We start from the raw sequence: 19,432 nt of genomic DNA, 5'->3' as shown, positions 1-19,432 counted from the left end.
GAAGATGAGGACAGCGGCTCAGGTGACGGAAGTATTGTGTCAGATGATTACCTACTACTGGAAGAACCCCCAGAGTTTGAGGACGAGCTATACTTCCCTGACAATTAGGCTCGCACTTACTGTCTTCCTCCCTTTTTTCCCCCTTTGTTTATGTGTCTGTCGTTCCGGTTATAAACTTGTGAATCGCAACAAATCCATTATCACCGTCTTCTACTCTTCTAATTTAATATACAAGTTTCAGGTGTCTGCCATTTGACAGTACAGTCCTCCGAATCCAGCTCCTCCGCTCGATCATACTGAATCTCCTGCTCAATTCCATTTCCCTCATGAATGATGATTGGATGATGGTAACAACAAATTCAAACTTTCCTCATCCTTCCAAAACAAGTTGAACATGAATCAGATGACTACTATAGCTATACTCCTTTCAGAGCCGAGAGAGACTGGCCATTAACTGAAAATAAGATGGAACAGGTAATGATTGATGCCATGCATTGGCCGCAGAGTCGCAGACTGAATGATTTAGATTTTGTTGTGTTTGTTGTGCATGAATTTATGTAATTGTGCACTGCCACTAATCAACTTCCTACAGAACACACTATTTTTCCCCTTCTTGCAAATACGTAATTTGTACTTCTCCTACAGCTTGGTGATGCATTGCTTTTAATTCAATACAGGAAGGGGACTCACTCAATCTGCGCAATGCGTATGACTATGACACAACAGCACAGTCCATGATGATGATGGCGAAATAGACGGCCCGTTAACAAGATGAGATGGAACAGGTAATGATTGATGCCATGCATTGGCCGCAGAGTCGCAGACTGAATGATGTAGATTTTGTTGTGTTTGTTGCGCATGAATTTATGTAATTGTGCACTGCCACTAATCAACTTTACAGAACACACTAAACTTAACTCAAGGTGAATTTAATTTTCCCCTTCTTGCAAATAAGAAATGTGTACTTCTCCTGCATCTTGGTGATACATTGCTTTTAATTCAATACAGGAAGGGGACTCACTCAATCTGCGCAATGCGTATGACTGTGACACAACAGCACAGTCCATGATGATGATGGCGAAATAGACGGCCCGTTAACAAGATGAGATGGAACAGGTAATGATTGATGCCATGCATTGGCCGCAGAGTCGCAGACTGAATGATGTAGATTTTGTTGTGTTTGTTGCGCATTAATTTATGTAATTGTGCACTGCCACTAATCAACTTTACAGAACACACTAAACTTAACTCAAGGTGAATTTAATTTTCCCCTTCTTGCAAATAAGAAATGTGTACTTCTCCTGCATCTTGGTGATACATTGCTTTTAATTCAATACAGGAAGGGGACTCACTCAATCTGCGCAATGCGTATGACTGTGACACAACAGCACAGTCCATGATGATGATGGCGAAATAGACGGCCCGTTAACAAGATGAGATGGAACAGGTAATGATTGATGCCATGCATTGGCCGCAGAGTCGCAGACTGAATGATGTAGATTTTGTTGTGTTTGTTGCGCATTAATTTATGTAATTGTGCACTGCCACTAATCAACTTTACAGAACACACTAAACTTAACTCAAGGTGAATTTAATTTTCCCCTTCTTGCAAATAAGAAATGTGTACTTCTCCTGCATCTTGGTGATACATTGCTTTTAATTCAATACAGGAAGGGGACTCACTCAATCTGCGCAATGCGTATGACTGTGACACAACAGCACCGTCCATGATGATGATGGCGAAATAGACGGCCCGTTAACAAGATGAGATGGAACAGGTAATGATTGATGCCATGCATTGGCCGCAGAGTCGCAGACTGAATGATGTAGATTTTGTTGTGTTTGTTGCGCATGAATTTATGTAATTGTGCACTGCCACTAATCAACTTTACAGAACACACTAAACTTAACTCAAGGTGAATTCAATTTTCCCCTTCTTGCAAATAAGAAATGTGTACTTCTCCTGCATCTTGGTGATACATTTCTTTTAATTCAATACAGGAAGGGGACTCACTCAATCTGCGCAATGCAAATGACTGTGACACAACAGCACCGTCCATCATGATGATGGCGAAAGAGATGGCCTGTTAACTTAAGATGAGAAGGAACAGGTGATGGATGATGACAATTAATGGCATGCATTGGACACCTGACTCTGAGCTATTGGTCTTTGTGTTTGCGTTGTTTGTTTGTTGTGCACAAAGTGATGTCAAAGTGTACTAGCAGTAATCTATCTTTCTGTACACAATAAAGAATGACTCAAGTAAGTAATATTTATATTTCTACTCTTGTTGTGTCATAAAAATTATACTTATACAGCGGGCCGATCTTCAGTCAGTCAGTAAAAGTATCAGAGATGATGATGAAGTCAGGAGGATGTTTCAGGAGTGGCATAAAACGGAAAAGCCTAAAGGTAAACACGTCAACAACAACCACAGCAGACCCAAATGTCTGTGTAGAAGTTGAATAGAGTGTAGCGGTGGGATGACTGCAGTGCATTGATTTTACTAACTTAAACTGTAAAATGCTATGTTTGGAATGGATAATGTGCTTTGCGTTTGTCCAACTCTTTGAGAGAAAAAAAAAGGACTCTAAAGTGTTAACGTCGGATGTGCTAATGCTAAGCACTGTGGGCCTGCTCTCTCCTGTTACTGTTGAAGGTCAATGCTGGAAACAGACTAGAGTAGAGATGATGCATACATGCCACCTCGGAAAGTGTTCTTGTTGCACTACACCATCACTTGTGCATTTGTTTTCACTTTCTTTCTCAATATCCCCTTTGGTTTTCCATCTACAATTACAGGCCGGGCCTTGCCCAAAACTTTGTAAAACATTACAATGCATATTAATTACCTTACCAATCAATCACCTTTTTTTTTCCAGCCGGGCAGTGGCGAGTGGCGAGGCGACACACCCAAGATTGATGGACGAGAGGAGCAAGAGGAATGCCGAGATGCAAAAATCCAGTCCACATTTTTGACCAGGATAAGACAGTAACAGTATCCACTTTTAACTTCTTTTAAATAATTTGATTAATATCTTGTATACAATCTTTACAACAGTGTGTTCTTGGAGTTGTTATTATCAATCATCATTAGGTTTGCTCTGTGTTTACGATTCTTCCCTACCAATATTGAAAATTTCTTTTTGCTATCTGTTAAAGTATTAAGGCCGGAACAACAGAACAAGAACTAGAAGTGTATGTAATCCGGGTCTCTCATCATCATGCATGCATTGCCTTTTCCTCCCTTAACACATGGATATGGTAGTCTTCAATGATTGTCGTTTGTTTGTCTATGTATGCATACTGTTTTTCTATGTCAAACCTTTCCCAAAAACCCCCTTCCCATCCATTCAACAAACCCTAACCCTCTTCCCCCGGGCTGTGTGACTTATTGTCGAGGTGTAACTAAATTAAATGTACACCAATACTTAATCACACACTTGCTGGGGCGGATGTGGTGAAAGCATCACTACTTCAATTTCAAGGCAGAGCGATGATCTTCTTCTGCTTGGCCACCCATGAGTAGGATATTTCAGAGGTTATTTTATTTAACAAAGGAACATATACCTCAGCATGAATTGCCGGCATTGATTGGATTTGTTTGTTGTCATTCCTCATATACAGCACTAACTGTTAGACTGTAGGCATAGTCAAGTGACTCGACACAACTATAGTTTGTAACTCTGTCTAGTAGGCTATCCTCCTAACCACCATTCAGTTTTTTTGTCAAATATTGGAGCATATTATTGTTGCTCGGTAAGTTCTGTACTGTACTTCATTCAACTACTCCTCTAACAGTCTCGCAAAGGCGATTGACTGTCTCCTTTTCTTTTTTTGGAAATGCTGCCGCCCTGCCAGTGTCTACTACTACTACTATACTACCACCACCACCACCACCACCCCAATCATGGCATGTATGAAAAAGGAAACCATCTTCAACATGCAGCCAGTGCTGTGCCACAGTTGGACATAAACATCAAGCACCGGTAAGAGAGAAGTTTGGGGGAGGCAGAATTAATAATGGACATGTTGTCAATGATTTTAACGATTTGACGTTAAGGGATAACAGAAGTCAATGCAAAAAACTTGAACGTATCTGGCGCCGATCTTACGACCCAGAGTCCAAAGCCCTCTACAGATCAGCTCTTAAAGAGTTCCACAAACTCAAACGTACTGCCATGAAACAGTACTTTACGGACAAAATTAAAAGAGCTGAAAATTCCACCAAGACGCTCTTTAATATTGTTAAGGAGTTCGCAAACCCCTCTGCTTTGGCAAGCCCTGTCACCCCTAGCCAACTCCTTAGCGATGGCTTGTCGGACTTCTTTTTTGAGAAAATCGTGAACATTACGGCAACTATTCAACAGACTCCTATAGCAGCTACTTCTGCCAATGACACCACCTGCGCTATAGCATTTACCTCTTTTAAACCGCTGTCTGAAGATCACTCTTTGTCCCTGTTTCTAAAATGTAAGTCCGGCTCCCCCCTTGATCCTGCCCCGGCTCAGATTCTGAATGGATTAGCTCCGCTATTGATTACTCCTCTGTTAAAAATCTGGAACTCTTCTTTGCAATCGGGCCATTTTCCATCTTCGTGGAAACATGCGTTACTGTTACCAATCTTGAAAAAAACGGGTGCCGACCCATTATGTTTTAGTAATTATCGGCCCATTTCACTTCTCCCGAAACCAGCAAAAGTGTTAGAAAAGGCGGTACAAGAGCAATTGTCCGATTACTTGGAAACGAACCATCTGTTACATGACACCCAGACAGGATTCAGGCCAAACTTTAGCACTGAGTCAGCCCTGCTGGAAGCAACTGAATCAATTCGCGAATGTGTGGATAGAGGAGAGGAGGCAATGCTGGTCCTCCTCGACCTATCCGCAGCATTCGATACCATCTCCCATAACATCCTTCTAAATCATCTTCTGGAAGTGGGCATTGGCGGGATTCCGCTGGCCTGGGTGAAATCATTTCTGACGGGCAGATTCCAACAAGTCACCCTTGGCTCTTTTGTCTCCACGGAGAAACCATTAATATGGGGGGTTCCCCAGGGATCTGCCCTGAGCCCCCTCCTATTTATTGTGTATCTTAGCCCGTTGGCGAAGGTGGTTGAATCTTGGGGCGTCAGAGTGATCTTCTATGCTGATGATACTCAGCTTGTGTTTTCATTCAAGGATCACTCTGAAAGCTCTTTAGCTAATTTTCGCCACTGCCTGGTTAACATCGCCTCCTGGATGTCCACCAACAATTTAAAACTGAATGCTGACAAATTGGAGGTCCTTTTTTTCAATCAGAAATCTGCCATTCCTTCCAACATCTGGTGGCCAGCTGAACTTAATCCTCCCCCGGCGCCAGTTCAGGCTGCCCGTAACTTAGGCTTTCAATTTGATACAGAGCTTTCCTGTAAAACTCAAATTAATAAAGTTTCTTCCTCCTGCTTTGGAAAACTTCGAATGATAAAAAAAATTATCCTTTTTCTGCCTCTTGAGTGCCGCAGAACAGTAGTCCATGCCTTAATAACATCTCCCTTGGACTACGCAAACAGTCTGTATGTCGGGGCTCCAGCGTACCTCATTAATCGTTTGCAGATAGTACAGAACTCGGCTGCCAGGCTAATCTGTAACATTCCTTATCGCCATTCGATCTCACCTTATTTGGCCAAACTGCACTGGTTACCAGTAAACTATCGTATTAAGTTTAAAGCTCTAGTTCTTGCCTTCAGAGCTCTTAATGGCCGTGGTCCTGCATATTTAATGCATAGACTTAGGTTGACTCAGGCGACACGGAATCTGAGATCTAACCATCTTCGCCTTATGTTCTGCCCACGATTTCGCCTGGCACGCATGGGAGGCAGGGCTTTTGCCGTGGCTACTTCCAGATTGTGGAACCTATTACCGATGGAACTCAAATTTGTGACATCTGAGCCTCTGTTTCGAAGGAAACTGAAGATCTGGTTCTTCTCTTGCCTTTAGCCTCATCGTTCCTCTTCAGCTTATCCTCCCTGACCTTCGCATTCTCTTGTTGTCAGCGCCGGGACACCCCTGTCGGGGGTAGCTGAGCGCTTTATAAATTAATAAATAAATAAATAAATAAATTTCATTTTCACACACCACTCCAAAGAATGCATAGACTACAGGACAGACTGAAAGTACTAGAAGGACCAGTCAATGAGCGAGGTGTGTCGCATCTATCTGTTTGTGTCTTATACAGTCAGCAAATTATTGTAATCAAACACAGGCTATGGGCGGCCATGCACCAGCAAGGAAACAGTGTGATGTAAAACAGTTACCCCACCTACAAAACATTAACAACATTGCATGTAACATAGAAAGATATATTTAATTTACCCTAACAAAAATAAACTAAACCCACAAAAGCTGACCCACCCCCCACCCTAACCCCAACCAATGTCCATAGAAGTCCGTAACACCCAAACAAGTTCCCACCCACCCACCCAAACAAGAATTAAACAAGCATTTGCAATGCAATAGGTCTCGCATTTGCGAGAGTATGAGCTATTGGCATTGTAAATGAAAATGCCTTTTATTTTTGTGTTTTGCAAACCTGCAAATGTTGCATAAATACGCACATTTTACTTATAGTCCTTGCTTACGAGAAGCAAGGCTGGCAGTAACTGCACGTCTTTTAATGCCAGCCTTGCTTCTCGTAAGCAAGGACCATAAGTACACACTACTCACAGATTTTCAAAACACATAAATAAAAGGCATTGTCATTTACAATGCCAGTAGCTCAAATACTCACAAATACGAGACCTATTGTATTGCAAATGCTTTTTTTCCTACGCACTTGATCCTTAGCTGGCTTTCCTATATTTCATTTTTTTTTTTAAGGAGAAAGGATACCTCTACCTCCCAAAATTAAGGCAGTATTGATCTGAGCTTTACATACTTACAACAGGTTTACAACATCTTGGTTTAATACTTTGTTAAACCAGATCAGTTTCCATGTGACTGGGGAGTTTGCGGGTGGGGCTGAGAGAACATATTTATTGTACTCTAGTATACCATACTATTGGCACCAGATATTGTACATTTGGGTTTACATATTGCCATTGAACTCTTCAGTTTGAGGCTAGTATAGCGAGACTCGTAAACCGCAACCCTTTTTGATGACAGAGTCAGCCCACTGCCCTGCATAAGGCAAGCTTTGGGGCTGGCGAACACTTCAGCCCTGATCTCTTGAATAACAAATCTTTTACAGGCGCGCTGCCTATGGCGTCTAGCAGCACACAAGGTTACTGTATTTCTTATTAAAGGATATCATGCAACTTTCAATCAGATTGTAAAGCGTCATATTGGTTTAATCCACGTAAAACAAGAACACGTGTTTGGCGATGGTGTTGTTTCATGTGTAGTGAATGATTGGCCATTGGCCCAGAAGTATTCAAGATTTAAATTGTGTAAAGAAAAATAGAAATGCCTGATTTAAAAGTGCACAGTAGTAAAGAGCTGCTTCGCTGAGGGGTGCTGCAAATGGTAAGTCACAAGCAATTAAAATTGCTGGAAGCTGTGCCAAGAGCAAATACTGAATCATACAGCACCCAACGTGGTGTCAATCCCGGCCACTGGGTGGAAACAGTCATGTAGTGCCTAGAGTAAATGCTGTCTTAAAACATTAAGCAACTCAGCACCAAGAGCAGCCATTGTATTAACCAGCAGCCAATATAATGCAAAGACCAACCACCATTTTCAAAAAGCACACAATTCGGCGTCAATAGCAGCCCAAGGCTCAACACAGTATCCCCAATATAGCGTCAAGATTAACCAGTAGTTTAAAACAGCATCAAGTACGCAGAGCCCTTGTAGCTTCAATAGTTAACAAGCGCGCACTGAAGCTGACGGAGTGGGAGGGGGAGTGGGGGCGGGCACGCAGGCTGCCAAATGGTGCGATGAATCACGGCTAAAGTGAAAGCAAACAAGTGGTTGCAGGACTCCAAATGGTGCGCGCGCCCGGACGGGTCACATGCACTGTAGTTGGAGGCCTGCAAAGCCACTGTTTGCACTTCCAAAACGCGCTTACTATAAGTCTCGCCAGAGCAGCGCTAAAGCGCTGGTCAGGCGAGACCTAAAAAGGGGCAGAACAGGAATACAGGGACTAAGTGGTGCGGCAGGACTGAAGGAGGACACGCATCTGGCACATCTCGTCCTCTAAACGGGCGACGCGGCGTCTAAGGCCGCGGCAGTTGCAGCCACAGTGGGGGGGGCACCGGAGATGGCACGGTGGTGGCGGGCAGCTGCCAGACGGTGGCGCCGTACCGCTGGAGGGCGGTGGCTGGGGCCCGGGGCACTGGAGGAGGCTTGAACAATTGCTGCCGCAGTCTCCTCCTCCTCCTCGGCTAGGACCACCGGCCGCCGGTATTCCCACTGGATTGCCTCCAGCTTCCGGCGCCGTGCCTTGGCGGCCAACTCCTTCCGGTTGAGTTTCGGAGTAGCTGTGTATCAAAAAGAAAAAAACAAGACAATTGTAAAATATACTCTTAGAAAAACAGTAGGACAAGGTAATTATTTATACACATAGTGGCATGGTAGAGTAGCACTATAAAATAAAGCACAGTAGTACATAACATTTTAAATCTCGCCCGTCCTTCTTCCTTCCACCTGTCTTTCACTTTTTAGTTGAACAGTGCACCAGGTGCTCTTCTCCATAAAACTTTCAAAGCGGAGTTGAAATCAGATAGATGAGGCCATTGGTTACTCAGTACTCCGGCTCCTAGTCCTATGCCAATTAAAGGGAATTCTAGTCTTCTAGTTCACTCTTCAAACGTCCCCAACAACTCATACTTACTTACGACATCGGATAGCGGGCGGACTTTGTCCGCCCGCCATCCTCATGCTAAAAAGGGTGGGGGTCCCGTGGGGACAATTAATTAGGATGATGCGCCCGGCACAGTGGCGGGTCGCATCCTGTTTTTTTTTTTACATTCTGGTTGGCTTTGCTGAAAGCAATGCTAAAATGTTGTGCTGCTTTTCCAAGCACAACATGACGGGCCCCGCACGGAGCTTGTCACGTTTTGCTTTGAAAGGCGGGGGGGTACCATAGCATAGGTAGGTACCCTCCATGGGGGCCCCCAAGCATACTCTGCAATGTCTGCATGCCTTTCCGTGGCGGACGGCAATGCCGCCACGCAAAGGCATTCCAAAATGCAGATTATATGGCTGGCGGTGTGTTCAGAGAGACACCACCGCCATATTGAACCCTTTTCCGCCTGGTCGACATGTGGGGGGTCTGAATATTTTCTACAGGGATGGCGGGAGGTTTGCCCCTGCGGTGTCGGCAGTGAATTCCAGCCGGCCCGGCGGGGGCAATACGCCCACCATCCTAATGAGTGTGCTGTCAAGTTCAACAATAGTTAAGGATTATGAATCTAACTTACCACCGCCTGCCATTGGTGCTGCCACTCCCCCTACCGCTCCATCGTCGGTATCGGCAGCAACTGCCGCATCCTCTCCCTCCGCGTCGCCTTGTTCGCTGGCCCCGGCACTGGTGGTCGGTAGTGCGCCTAGAAAACATTACACATTTATTAGGCGTCATATACACCTCCCCCCTATTGATCAGTTGCAAGGTTGAAAAATGAGTTAATACTAACATACAACACTAGTACAAATCAGGTAGTAGTAGAGTAGACACTAATGGTTATATATGATCATTGTAGCCTTTGCTTAATTAGCCCTAGCCATGCTACCATTTTACCTTTGTGGCTTTTATTTTTGCACATGTGACGTTACCTTTACCTTGCAGCTTCTTAAGACACCTTTGAGCCCACATGACCTGCCTCACACTGCTACTGTCTAGTCTACGCGCTGTGTACAAGCGGTCCACAAACATTAACAAGCCACTTTTTTAGGAAGTTCTGGTGTACTACTGTTACTGTTAGTCCATATTGCTTATCCATAGATGCTACACTTTTTGGCACGGCTGAGAAATGCTTTCAAGTTGCAATATACTAACGCACACCATTTCTTTTTTCGCATTACAGACGCAAGATTCCCTTCTACGAACCAGAGCTTCTGAGTGATGCAACAACTACCAGTACTAGGTTCTTCTAAGGTGAGGGGTCTCTTCACTCACATCTTCTTTTATAAATTTATATAAACTAAATTGCTATGGGATGGTGGTGCTGCCTTCCACCACTGTTCAGTTATCATGATTTAATTCCCAACTGTATAAGTGTAACAATGTATATTGTTTTAATGTAATTGATTTTCCGGTTGGTGCTGCTAAGAAAACAGTGTACAGACCTTCTCAAATTGAAATGAACATTTTGAACTTACATAGACTTGGTGGTATTTGGTGTGGACTAACTTACACGAGTGAGCAAATTAAAGTAAGGGTGTGCATGTGAATTGCTTCCACGACTGAGAGGTTGGGTGTGTTATGTTCTGGGTTGTCTACTTGTTGGGTATCTTGGGGGGAGGGTTCCGAGACCTAATAGTTATGACAAGACAGTACTATAGTTAAGCAGTGGAATTGTGGTGGGTGCGGAATTTCTGATTGAGGTGTGCAAGGAAGGTCCAACCTACCATCACCAACATCCTATTTTCTGGTGCAAATGTATGTGCAAGATCCCTACAACAGTAGTATGTCCTATAGGGTATCATATAAAAATAGTAATAAATCTGGTGGGGCTGTTGTTGCTGTGAATTTTCAAAGCCTCAAGATCAATAAGAGTAAAAGTAGTACAAGACGACGACCCAACGGATTGGACTCAATGGCTCGAGCTACTGGTGAATATGAGTTTTATATTACAACCTTTCACAAAGAGTGGCACTGGCCAACTGGGCAAGACTAGCTACTACAGTACAGACAGACTGATAGTATGTAGTAGTAGTAGTACTCAGAGTCATCATAGCGGAGGCAGGGATAAGATTTTTGAAACCGTACAGATCGAAGGATAATTGGTGGTAAAAAAATAGCATTTGGAAACCAACAATAGTTCAGGAAAAATATGGGGCAGTAAAAGTTATGGAATAAGAAATATTATTAAAAACAAGAAGACTTACTGGGGCCAGCAGAGGAGCCCTCAGCGGTGTCCTCCTGGTGGTGTTGTTCCTGTCCCGCCGACTGCCCAGTCCCTGTCGGTCTGCCCCTGGGTGCTGATGAACAGGAAAGATATAAGAAAGAGACAAACATTGATGGATGGTGTCAAACAAATACAATATTTTTCAACAACGGTCAAAAAACACTTATGTAAACAACAATTGCAATAACTACATTGACCGATCTCATCTGGTCAACATGTAATATCGGGGGATTCGCAGTTCGACTACTTAAGTTACTATTTATCAACAGTAATCCAGTCTTCCATTCTGATTCCAGAAAACTAAGTTACAACTAAGCCTAAGTACAACGTACCACCCAACCTAGCCCACCTATTCCAGGCATGCCAATTGTACATTAAGTATGCATTTCCACTGTATTCCTCAACAATGCGTATAGTCAAATCATGGAGGACACATGAACATGACTACATTTTTTGTATACACCAAATTTTGGTTTGATTGATGCTGATCTGCTACTGCTAAGTAACTGCTAAGCCTACCACCGACTCATTGAACAAACTAGAAAAGGTTCTAAAGACTGCCGTACTAGCAGCACGTCACGTAACTGAGTGAGGGGGCATCACGCATACCACTAACAAATTAGAAGCTCATACAAAGTATTGTTAATGTTATGTTAATGTTAAAAAGACTTGTATAGCGCGCTGTTACCCTGAGGTGTCCTAGTGTACCTAAACATCAATCTGCCCCTATCTATTAGTGACGGGACAAAGTAAGGAGTGGACTAGAGTCACTGTAGCATTACGTAACTTAATTTCTCTAAAATAAACTCGTAAAGAATCACGCTAAGCAAGCGCAAACGCAAAGCTGCAAACAAGTAAGATTAGTAGTAGCGCAGAAGAGCACCATAATCACAGAAGACTTTTAAACGTTATGAACCTGGAATGTATTGTAAGCAGCAACATTCTAGCTGATTGGAAGGAAAAAAAATATTCGCAATATATAACACAGAGCAGAAGAACAGACACAAAGTTGTAGTAATTAAATATGTACTCACCAAGCCCCGGGACCTCCACTCCCAGCAGGTCCAGCAGGTCCTGCTCACGGTCCAGGATGTTGGACCACCAGTGCGTCATCTGTGCCTGGGTGCGCCGGACCCCAGAGATGCGCGACACTGCCCGGTGCACCTTCCCCCACCGCTGCCGACGCTCCCGGAGGCCGTACCCGGACACAGTCCTGCCACCTGCTGCCAGGGTTGAGGGGAGGTGGCGCAGCACAAAGAAAATTAGTGCAGCCAACTCCTCCTCCCCAAATATGGCCCGTGCCTGCACCCCTTGTGGGCGCCGCCTTCTGCAAGGAAGGCGGTCGCGGCTCTGGCTGCGCCGGCGAACAGCCCTACCCTTGGACATGGTTCTGGGGACGGGGCGGGAAAGAAAAGGTAAAATAAATAAAGGAGTAAAGGAAATAAATAACAGGCAATAGAAAGAGGAAAAAGTAGCTAAAAAACAAAAACAAAGTAGACAAAAACAAAAAATATAGAAGCAGGAAAATAGTTAGAGAAATATTAAGTAATAAAGATCCAAAAAAAGTGGCTATAAACAAAGGATTGAAAGGATTTTGGGAGGATTGAAAATCAGGCCCCAGAACCATGCAATAGAGTGAAAAACAAGATGGCCGCGCCCATTGCGACCACGTGCGCAAGTTCGCGCGATACTTTCTCCCCGAGCAAGCAAAAAGCAACGCGATCAAGTAAAAGCGGTCGCAAACAGGCGCGAACATGCATTGCGTGACCCGGAACAGGAAGTAAGCATCGTGAGAGGGCGGGACAAGCGAAAACAAGATGGCCGCGCCCTTGAGCAACCGCATGGGTAAGTTGGCGACCCGCGATCACGCAAAAAATACCGCGAACAGGCGGGAAAAAAACTTCCGTGTCTTCGAGATATTTCCGGCGTGTTTGCGGAGATTTTTAGCATTTTCGCGACAATTTGCGAAAGTTAATTTCGCAAATTCCGCCCACCCCTACATTTACCCACCCACGCATAAGTTACCAATATTTTTATATATTAAAGAACATCTTTTGTCAGCAACATCATTCAAGCATTGTGTTGCATAAGCTCTCAACCATGTCCACTCCAGACTGTGAGTCCTCTTCAAAGTTGGAGTATTTTGTAACTTTAGTTTTAATAAAAATACTAGCTGACCAGTGCTCTGAATAATTAAGTATTGCTTGTTATATTGTCATATTTTCAATATCAGGTATTCTGTTGTGTAGTAGTCTCTGTCTGCTCTCAATTGTTTGTTAAGCTACGATATTATAAAATATAGCCCACTAAATCAGTTTTTTTTTCAATTTTGTTGCCTGGGATGAATAATCCTTCCGATTCTTTTTTTTCTTTTGAAGGATTTCCTAGTAAAAACTAAACAGACACCTTGTGTGGAAAAATAAAAATACATTACCTCTCATTAATGAGTAAGGCATTAAGCATTATGGAGTACAAGTCTTCTCTCTCTTGTTGTGCAAAATTAATGGAGACATGCTAATTCAGTTGACGCCCTAGTCATACCCATTAGCCATACTTTGCTACTCTCTGCAATCTATAATGAACAATTATCTTATTCCAATGGCCTAGCTCTTCTCCAAATTGCCTTTCAATTTCACCCTGACTACAAGGCAGATGAATAATATGAATGATATACGTCAGGTATAAAATCAATCATGTGGACATCCTATCTGCCGTAAGTAGATGGTGGGAAAATTAATGCACTGCAGTTCAGTGAAAGGATTAAGGAATGGGACATAGATTGTATTTGGTGTGTTCATCACAGACTATCCCTTCCGCAAAAGTCAAGGCACTTACTTAGTTCCACTTTACTCTGGCCTCACCCTCCACCACACTTTATAATTATTTAACAGGCGTAAATCCATTATGGAAGCCATGATGAAATATATCAATTGGACAGAAAAATGTGGCGCATGCAAAGAATGGATTTTCAGATTTTGGGGAAAGCTGGGACAGAACTTAGGAACGAATGAGGGTGTGAAGTACTAGAAAGTGACTGAGTGCCTACTGGGAGGGAGGGGAAACACACCTTGTTTTTGCATTGTCATCCATTGAAAACTTTGTAAATATCACAATAATTGAAGCAGACCACATTGCACAGCCAACACTGCAGTGCCGAATTGAACCATGCAGCAGATAGATCATCATGAGTGGCATTGGTGAAATGCCATCTGTCGGGAGGGAGGTGATGATTGATGATGGGTGGGATAGATAATATCTGCCACGCTTAAATACTGTGCCTCAAGGGAGTACTCTGAAATACCACTCCAACCCTTTGAATCAAAGCTTTGATAAAACAATTCCAAACAAGTGAAGTTAGGTGAGCATGCCCCTATCCAGAAGAGCTCTCTTATTTCTTCATCAAAGACGTTATTCATTCATCATTGCATTGTTCTTCTGCTATTCTTAATCTTCACCTTTGGCTTTGATATACACCATTTAAGCTTTACATTCTCTTATCCAGTCTTTCACCATTGAAAAGCATCTGGCCATATATATCCATCCTTCCAAACAGTGCTCTCAACGAACCTTTCACCAAAATCCATTTACCCACCCACGCCTCCTTTCACCCATCCTGCTTTAAACCATCCGAGCATTCCTTTCACCCCCTCCATGCAGGCATTCTTTCACCCATACACTTTCACCCACCCAGACAGGCATCCCTTCACCCGTATTCCCTTTCATCCATCCTTCAACCAGCCATGCATCCTATCACCCACCTATATCCTTTCACTCATATTACATTTCACCCATCCTTTTCCTTTCTCCTTCCATCCTTTTTTCCGTTTTCCATCAATCATTAATTCACTAATACTAATAACTACCACTATCTTAGTAACAGGACAGAGGAGTCTCTTCATGACTTCTTAAATAGGCAGCCCAAGCGAGCACCAATAATTAGGATAAGATACCACGAGCACCTGGCTAGCTTATGATCACATAATGTTTGTAACATAAACTTAACTTACCTCCGAATGTGAGCAGCATGCTTGCTATTTTAGAAAAAAATATTAGAACACAACAAATAAATAATTATTACTCACCAAGCCCAGCAACCTCAACACCCAGCAGGTCCAGAAGGTCCTGTTCCCTGTCCAGGATGTCGGCCCACCGGTGCGTAAGCTGTTGTTGGTTGCACTGGACCCCAGAGTTGCGGTGTGCAGCCTGGCACAACGTCTCCCAGTGCTGCTGATGCTCCTGGAGGCCGTACCCACTGCCAGGCCTCCCGCCTGCTGCCAGGGTGGAGGGGAGGCGGCGCTACACATAAAAAACTAGTGCTGCCACCTCCACCTCTGAAAAAATGCCACGGCCACAACCCTTCACGGGGCTTCAGACTGCAAAGTAGGTGGGTGCTGCTACTGGAGTTTGGGGGGACTGGCACTGCCATTACCCTGCTCTGCTATGGCACTGGGTGGGGGGGGAGAGAAGATAGAAATAGAACCAGCAAAAGGAAGGAAGGGAAAAAATAAGAGAGTAAAGCTAACAATGAAAAAGTAAAAAAGTTTCCAACAAATTTTTAAAAAATTACAAAAAATGTCAAATACACAAACACAAAGACACAACAATATAATAAATAAAAATTAGAGTTAGATACGTTTTATGGGGAAGGATTAAGAAGAATAAGGAAGGATTAAAAAGTAGGCCCAAGCACCATAAAAAGAGCAAAAACAAGATTGCTGCACCCATGTGGGCCGCGCAGTGCCATTTGTGCGAGATTTCTGGGGCGAGAAAGCACATCACATTGCTTTTGACGTACAACATCACCTGAACTGGTGCAACAAGCAGTTCCTTCTGGTTCCTGGTCGTGGAAATTTGCGTAGTGAAGCAGAGTTTTTTTTTTGTCACTTCGCAGAGTTACAATTAGTGCAACTCCACGAACTGCGCCCGGGTCTAGTAAGGATGGGGAAGTACCCAAACGGTACCACATGTGGATTGCGAGTTGTTTCCGGATAATGAGGTCTAGGAGGCCCACGAGGTCTACCCTCATCACTACTTCTACTAGTCCTTTCTTCACTTGAGCTTAAGGTCCATTTTAGGGGAATAGATCTAAATTTTTACTGACTTCTCTTAGATTGGGGTGCTTCAGGTTTGTCATAATATTCATCCGTTGTTTATGGGAACATTGTCTCATGACTGAATTTCTTCACATCTTTCCTTAGTTTCGTCAATTTCGATTGAGTAAGATAATCCCTATACAGTGAGTGGTTTGCGATGATTTCATCCAAACCGAGAAGTGTACTAGGGTTTTTAGATTGTTCTCACTGGTCTGGATGTCAATCAAAAGGAGGCCTGATATCTTTTGGCCGTGTTAATGATTAATACAAGCCAGTCTCTTGTAGATTGGAAGATACATGATTTATTGGAAATAATCAAACTCCACGGGCTGTATCTTTCTCAAAAGACAGTTTGTTACTTCCCTACATGGTGACTACCAGGATGTAAAATGCCCCACTCTGGGATTCAAAAAGTGGGTAATGGGTATTCCCTCTCGGATCTACCCCTATTATGTTATGTTCACTAACACATACTCCACCCCCCTAATCATCGAATGAGCAGTGTTTGGAGATCCACGAGGGATGCACCATGGAGTAGTAAGTGGGAAGTGGGTAGTGGGGGGCAGTAGATCTCTGGCACTGCACTGCTGGCTCAGTTTTGTTTGCAAAAAGGGTTCTACAATTAAGACAGTTGTTATTTTTCCCTCCTACACAGTGTGTGACTTTAGGGGTTCTGAGCCCTTCCTCTATGAGGCACAGATGACCCAAAGTTTGGGTAAAAGGGATGTGAGCTGGCCTCACATCATTTTAGTATGGAACGTGTGATGCACGAGTGCAATGTCACACCCACAATTTGTGCATGCACATGTGTATGCTATGTGTTAGTCTGTCTTTTATAACCTATCATTGTAAACATTGTATTTGCTTGTTACTTTCTAGGTAGCTAGGGACCAAGGAAAGTGTGGGACAACAAAGGTCAGCCCAAGTTAAAAGTGGCATTACCAGGATTGCATCCCACAATATGACCCTGTGTTCCATGCTGATAAATGTCACAGATTCTGGTGAGCAAAGAGGCAGAAACATATTGACGGTATAAGTGGGGGTGGGGTATTGGTGTCGGTTTTAGGGTCTTTCTTACTAGCCTAGAGGCGTTGGGAAGGTTCCCAGCTTTTGTTCTTGTAAGTCATGGTTTGGCCGAGATAGGGGCCACCCCTCCTGGTAGTCACGGTCCTACCGATAATGAAAGCCCAAGCAGACGGTGTCCTCCAGAAGAAGTCCCAAGAGGAAAACCCCGGATGGAAAAAAACGCTGATGTTGATGATGAGACTCCAGGAATGAAGGAGAAGACAAAGATCCAGAAAACACAAGCAGACCAGGAGCCCAAAAGGAACCAGAAGAAGACTGGAAGACAACCGGGGCGAGGACACACCAGCAGGAACAAGGAGTGTTGCAAAGCAAGGAAGGAAAGGTTCTGATCCCTTATATACAGAAAAAAACAGCAAGTGACATACAGGAACAGGAAGTGACAAAGCAGGAGGAGAGGTGTCGCCATCTTGGATAGAGAAAAGAGTGATGTGCATTACAGAATGATCGCCATGTTAGGAAGGTATGTAACCCTCTCCTATTGACTTCTGGGAGCAAGGTGAAGATGAGAGCAATAACATGTCCCCCAAGGACGGGTGAATCACCAGGCACCCACACCAGGTGAGTGTAATGTCCCAAGGTGCTTCAGGAAGCAGATGTGCCGCGCCATGCCCAAAAATCAACAGGCGTGGCAGGTGCTTTCCGCAATGCCGTTAAAATAGCCACAGCAGGCGGCAATGCTGTGCCGTGGCACCCCTGAAGAGGAAGAAGGGGCACCATGGTTTGCACCGCGGTCAGTGAAGAGGAAACAGGTAGTGCCGCCGGTCGTGAGTTGGCCTGCGGCATAACAATTGGTTCACCTAGTCTCTACACTGGTTTTTAATACCAAGTGATATCTCTCTCAAATTAAAAAGTCGTTCTGATGTATCACACAGGTTTTTATATATTTATATCACAGGTTCAATAGATAAAAGTGCCACCTTTACTATAAAGTGTCCAATCTTCATCAAGCAGGGTTTTTGAAGAGCAAGGGGAGTTCTAAGTAAGCCTGAGCAAAGCACTACGCTACTCTTGCGTAGTTTGCGAAGTTTGCGCTACTTCGCACTACGCAAATTGCACGTAGCACAGTGCAAACATGCATAGCGTAGCGCAGCATAGTGCAGCAGTCATTTTTTGCTTGCTCGCGGTCCTTAACGTCAAGTTAGCAACTGCGAGCAAAATGACTTCCCGGCGAGACTTTTTCCTCGTTCGCGATCAGCAACATCAAGTTGGCGATCGCGAGCGTGGAAAATAAACCTCCCAGCGTGATTCTCAACGCTGGGAGGTCAGGTTTCTCATTGCGAGTGGTCACGTATGCTCGCGACCGCTCACGATGAGAAACTACCAGTCCGCGTTGAGAAAGCTGCTGCTCGAGTAAAAATCTACTCGAGCGGCAGAAAACTGCAGCTCGCACTGTGCAAGATGCGGTTTTCAATGATTGCACAGTGCCGGATGCTTGTCCGCACTGTGCAATCATTGAAAACGGCATCTTGCACAGTGTGAACAGGGTAATACGTAGTTCGCGAAGTGCTACGCGTAGCTCGCGTAGTGCGAAGTGCACTTTGCATAGCAACGCGTAGCGCTACTTCACGAACTACGCCCAGGGTAAGTTCTAAGATGAAGCATGACACCTGGTGGCGTGTGATGACATGCCGTTGAGGTAATTCAGTTTTCGTATTTAGCCACCATTTTGTGTCTTTCCGCCATTTTGTGTTGCCCTCACTCAGGCGGCACAGTGAGGGAAGTGTTGTTTTCCCTCATCCTACTGCAACGTGTCAAATAACCTCCTTCCTCTGTTTATAGCTGGTGTCAGGGTCCGGCCGACTCCACTAATCCTTGTCTGGTCTGACTGATCCCTGTTTCAACTATCTGTTGGTTCGCACCATTCTTTCCTGACTTTATCTTATCCTCTGGCCTTCGCTATTCTTTACTCGTATTCTCTCATTTCACAACTGTCCTCCGGGGCATACAAATGTGTCCTGCCACCTGCAAGTCGACTTATAAACACTACCACTGATTAAATTGTGGGGAAGGGTGACAAACACAGTTGGAAGAGAGGCTTATTTGAGTTACTTAATATCTTGTTTTCATATTCTTCTCATTGGTTAACCCTGTATGCATTGAGAGTGTTCTTTGAGCATATGTGTGTTAAAAAAGATTGTGCGCCACGAAGTAAAGTGGCAGTCTCCTAAGAACATACCGAGTGTACTTCTGGGACAACCGTACTTA

The sequence above is a fragment of the Triturus cristatus genome, chromosome 2_2 (genome assembly GCF_964204655.1).
Source record: "Triturus cristatus chromosome 2_2, aTriCri1.1, whole genome shotgun sequence".
Taxonomy (NCBI): Eukaryota; Metazoa; Chordata; class Amphibia; order Caudata; family Salamandridae; genus Triturus; species Triturus cristatus.
Note: the sequence above shows the minus strand (reverse complement) of the source record.